We start from the raw sequence: 6,060 nt of genomic DNA on the forward strand, positions 1-6,060 counted from the left end.
TACACACATATACACACGCGCGTTTCATACACACGGGCACAAAAATATGATACACAAAAATGTAGATTTTTTAAGGGGAATCGATACTCTGTATGCGCGTAATGTAAAATTGCTAAACTTAACGTTCCTTTTTCTCTAACAGAAACCTAAAATTTTCACAGTGCTTTCAAGAGATATCGAAGGGTCTGAGGAAATTAAATTTCAATTCGTTTATTTCATAATTTATTAAATTTTTGCCAACAGTCAGCTTTTAAATGAAAAAAAAGACCTTTTTTTCACCATAAAAACAGCTGTTTAGAAAAAGCAAGTCCTAACGCGAAAATTTCAGATCAGTTTAATTTGAACATGTAAATGAAATGTGGTGAAAATTTTAAACTAATTTGTAAAGTTTTTTTTTCTAATTAGCTTGAGCTTTTAAAATTGACGTTTTGAGAAAATCGCGTTTGGAAGTAAGGTAGACCGAGGCACGTTTAAGCAGTGCCCTTTTTTTTTCAAAACGAACTATAACTGGAGAGCCAACAGCCATAACAGACTGATGCTGCTCTATAGCACATATTTGAACCAGTTTTTGAGCTTCACTTGAGCTTCGGTCTAGCATGAAGAAATAAAAATCTGTTTTCAACCAAGTTAAGTAAGTTTTCTGTTGAACGTTTTGAAGCTTATTGAGAAATAAAATAATACTTTGTCAACAAAGAACAAATATATAAAAATTAGCAGAATTTTATCCTTTTTTGAGAATTGTACTTGTATGAACTGAAATGTTATTAATGTTTTTTTTCCCCCACGTTAAAAATAAATCCAAACTTGGCGACGGGGCAAGTTTACGCGTTGACGTCGGAGCACCTTTACGCACGTTCTTACGGTGTTTTACTTCTAAACGTGCCCTGACATTCTTTCTCTCCGAACTGTCTCAAACCTTTTTGGTATTTTCAGGCTATTTAGTTTTGAAAATCACCATTTATTTTTGAATTAAGTAACAAATTCGTATCTTATAGGTTAAATCATGTAGTGCTGTCTTCACCCCATTCAGCTTTTACTTTATAACACTATTCAAATGCTTTAGAATAGGGAAGTTGCAACCTATTAAATGTTCATATTTTGGCTATTGGATATTGTTAATTGACCCTAATAACTAAAAAATTCACCATCGCCGAATTTTAAAACACCGTGGTTGATTTTTAATGAATTTTTAAAAATCCACGCGCAAAAGTGCGCGCTTCTGAAACGTCACGAGCCTACGTCACAGGGCGCGAATGGGCAGCCTTCAGCCGAAGATCCCTTGTTTTCGCTAGGAACATTTTGAGCGCGCTGATATTTTTAGTTTTTAGACATTCAATAATCCTTTTGAACACACTATGGAGGCCGGATTCGTTAAAGCACAATCTAAATAATCTTCCTCAAGTAACACCAATGAGATATTCGAATATTTTCGAGAGGATGAGAGGTTTAATGTTCCAAAAACGCGAGGAGTTAAATGCGAGGAGAAAGCCTTTTACGTTTCGTCTTCGAAGTCGAATGCGTGACCTTCGCTTCTCCCCTATCGAAAGAGGGGATGACGTCACTTCCTATGCCATTTGACTTCACAAGAGCTTGAACTTTAAAAATTAATTTTTAAAAAAAACTACTTATCGTATCGCAAAAAATTTTTTCACCTAAGATGTTCATTCATGTTACTCTTTCATATAAAAATAAAATTGAAAAATCGAAAACTTCCCTATTTGCTTTATTTTAACGATGGTAAGACATTATGTTCAAAACACTTACAGAACCACGTTAGGTCCTAAAATAAATATACGTAAAGGTGCCCTGTGTCCGGGGCATGTTCGTAACCAACTTGGACCCAAAAATAATTTTTTAACGGTTAAAAACACAAGCTGAGCAACAACTGAATATACCAATTTTGACTGCATTAACTGCTTAATAAAACCGCAGTGTCTGAAATTTCCTAAGTTAAAACATAGAAATTAGAAAATTCATTGAAAAAAATCCTCATAAACTTGCTGTAGTGTACCGTATTTTTAATAACTCAAAAGAATACCTGCGTGTACAAAGATACGAGAAGTATAAGTTCGAAAAAAATGTGAGAAAATGAAAACTTTGGTTTAGATGCGTGTAAAGTTAAAATCGCATTAAAAAAAATCCTCGTAAACGGGCCCCGGTCTACCCTATTAATAGGGTAGACCGGGTACGTACATTTTAATAACATTTTGTACGTACATTTTAATAACATTCCTGCCCCATTAATACTTAAATTGAGTTACTTATAAACTACATAGTAACATGAACTTGGGGGTCCTTCCAAAGTTCTTGAGTTGTATTTTTACTTCCTTTTACCAAAAAGGAAGTATTGTGTTCGCGAAAAAAATTTCACTCAAAAATCGGCCTTAATTTCCATTTTGCTCGCCCCGATTGAATATTGAGGTTTTTTTTTTTTTTTTTCAACCCGACCACACGTGGATATAGACCTAAGAACGTATAGACACCCGAAATATCCATTTTGACGATACACGGGATAATTACAACGAGTTTTCTCGTGATGCTGTATGTACGTATGTATGTGCGCATGTGTGTATGTATCTCGCATAACTCAAGAGCGGTATGTCTTCGAAAGTTCAAATTTTGTACGTAGACTCCTAGTGGGGTCTAGTTGTGCACTTCCCTTTTTGGTAGCATTCCGATGCTCCAAAGGGGGTCTTTCACACCTCTTTAGGGGGAAATCATTGTTAGTTTTAATGCAAACTCAAGTGGTGTTACATTTTGGCACACACTTGGCCAAGCTTTTGGTCACCAAGTTGTGTCGTCATTTTGGTGACAAATTCGGCGTTTAATTTTTTTAAAATCTGGTTTCAATTTGGCCACTATTGGCGATATTTAGAGCGTTAACCATTGAATCACATTAAAATTGCCAATATTGAGAAAATTAATCTGTATAAAACTTTTTTTTTTCTTCGGTTCGCAACAAATTTGGGGTGAAAATATTTAAAATATTTCAAGCGTTTCTTTGCTTGCTCCGAGTCCAGGGCACTATTATCATTAATTTTAGCGTAAAAGAAAGTCGTGTGATACACACATCAGCTCGTTTTGAATATATAAATGCTGAGAAGAGAAATGTTTTGCGGTGTCCAATCCACATCAAACTCCCCTTTTCTTCTTAATCATCACTCACGAATTTTCAGAACTTTCTTCAATATGTCTAGAATTAATCTCCTGTCATAGTAATCTTTCTTTCAAACATGAGATTTTGTTTGAGAACATTGAAAACAAATTTCATTCCTGCAAAACCTTCAATGATAGGATACTTAAGATGGATTAGAACCGTCTCGCCCTTTTCGGAGTCCAACACATAAAGGAACAAACAGTATTCGTCGATAAAAATAAGCTTAAACCACCTTCTAAGTCTTTCCCCCAACAAAGATACGTGCTAAAAATTCATCTTCCAACTTTTGGACTCTTTTATATTCTCAACCTTATCTCCCACGTTCTTACTTCTACCCTAAAAAGATAACAATTCAGCAGGCGCTAATCAACTCAACCCCACCTGCAAGTCAAACTACTCCATCTTTAAAAGAGGAGAGGAAAACGTTCAAAAGGAAAAAACTGGAACACCATTCGATGTTCTTTAGCTTCGGCTGGAGAGATTTTAGCTTCTTCTCTTCGATATCTCTTCAATTCCTCTTTTCTTCAAGTACCTTCAGACGAACGATAGAAAATCGGGTCTCTGGGGCCGTCCGAGACTTACCCTAATCCTTAGACCAATAAAACACTAGGCACTTCTCCTCCGTCATTTTGTTCTTCCTTCTTCCCTCGCTAATTCTTTTCTGCCGATAGCACGCTTTTTCCTTTTCGTTTCTTAGTTGCGATTGCTATCATCTTGACTGCTTATTCGGCAATTTTGGAATATATGTGGCTCCATCTATTGACAGATTTAGTTTTAATGCGACATCTTTAGGTATGTTATGTCTTGGATGATTACGATAGAGTTTGTAACCTGAGAAACGCGTCCAAATTACGCTTTCCAATCAATCTTTTCAAGGCGTGTGCTCATAAGCTCGTTTTTTTTTTTTTTATTTTTTAATTACGATTTACAATGTTCCTCAGTGCGTACTACATGGCACGATGGCACGTATAGCCGATGTCAGAATCAAATGCTGCATCACAAAAAGAAGAAAACTACACCCAACAGCGCAGACAGGAATTAAACAAACGACCTCTTTCACTGCGCACAGGCGGCTCTCGGAGCGAGCACGTCTGACCACTAGGACACAGAGGACCAGGAGCGAGCTTTTCTGACCACTAGGACACAGAAGACCGTCATAAGCACGTTAAATACCAAACAATTTTTCAGGGCTTGTCTAGTACCATTTAAAAGATTACATGATTTGATCTTCCCGCCACCATGAATACTTTGTCTTTTGAGCAGTTAAAATTTTACCAGTTTTAAAACTAAAAATTGTCAGTACATTCACATTGCAAGTTACAAGTCCTGATTCATAATTTTTAACATAGATGAATAGTATTTGAAAAACAAATTTTAGTCTTACTTTGAAAAGAAAAAAGGATCACTTTTATCCATTGCTTCTAGATTAAAAAAAATAAATCCTCGAATGACAAAAATCAAAACTTAGAGAGCACTGCTTAAAAAGGTCGGAAGAGAATCCAAGCACTTGAGAAAGATCAAGAAGAAATGGGAACGAAAGAAACTTTTGATCATGCATTTCCTGAAAACCCTTTACGTTTGTACGTTTGACACTTAATGTGTATCAATAAATTCTTGAAAAAATCTTGCTTTTTCTTGAAGAAGTTTTCTTTGCTAGTTCTCCTAGTCGCTTGTTGAAAATATAGGGCACAAATCTACAAAATGTTAGATACTTATTTTGCTATAAATTAGACATTGTCTAGGAAATGAGTAAAGACTTCTGTGCTAAAAAAACACTACGTTCAAAGAATAAATTCGCAAAAAATTGCAGACACGTATTTTGTAACATTAAGGAACTTCTTTTTCAAATAAAAAAAAATGAGCTTGATGATTCAAAGTCATCCAGCAAAAGCGATCGTTCGATTCATCTCCTAAGACGTTCTACTTTTGCTTCCGAGTAAATTAAGTTTTTTCAGCTTAATACGGTTGTAGTGATTCATTGTGCTTCACTGTATTTTGCAATGAAGGAGAAGAAATGTAAATTGAGAAGAGCTATCGCAAAGAATTCAAAGCATTCAGTACGATTCTCGTACGCCTCGGATTAATTTCAATATCGTTTTGAACTCGGGCACGGGATGAAGTGGATGTCTGATTGGTGGATCAGGTATCCACCAGTCAGACATCCACTTCGTCTGCATGACTGGTCGAAAACAACAGAAAAAAAGGGAGAAAGTTCGATCGGTATTTGGATCTTATTATTTCAAAGTAAGACAACCCAGGCAAGAACGGCCAAATTTTAAAAACAAAGTAAGCAAGTATCAATAAATTAATTAAAACATACTTGTAAAATAAATACCTTAAAAAGCAAAGTGTTAAGGCGCTGTAGGGCTTAAGGGTGCTGTCCCATATTTCTGTATTTAATGGAAGAAAGTGTTACTCTTATTAGTGCAGACAACGAGGCACAGTTATGACATTTCCTCCTTGTTTCTGAAACTAGCTACTACAACGTTGGTATTAGTGTCCGATATCTGATTCTGAGTCAAATGCTTCTCCGCTGAGCATCAAGTTACGCAAAAATCCTGTAAATGCGATTGCATTTGACTACGGGTGTTATAGTTTTTATTTAAAATGGTTCTTGGAGAACCATTTTAAATAATAATTACGTGGTCTGTTTTTAAATTAACACTATATTTGAAGACATATTGTTTCTTTTGAAAGTTGTTTATTTGTTAATGACTGCTCGGTCTTGATTAGTGATTACCATAATGAAATATACTACATATTTATCATGGCATATAATATACAGAGTGTTCCGTTTTAACCTGCAAGACCTTTATTTTCGCAACCGTTAGTCCTAGATGTATACTTCCAATTGCAAAAATGTTCAAAATCGGATGCAGAGTTAAGATATTGAAAGTTTGAAG

This window comes from Uloborus diversus, chromosome 4, assembly GCF_026930045.1.
Source record: "Uloborus diversus isolate 005 chromosome 4, Udiv.v.3.1, whole genome shotgun sequence".
Classification (NCBI taxonomy): Eukaryota; Metazoa; Arthropoda; class Arachnida; order Araneae; family Uloboridae; genus Uloborus; species Uloborus diversus.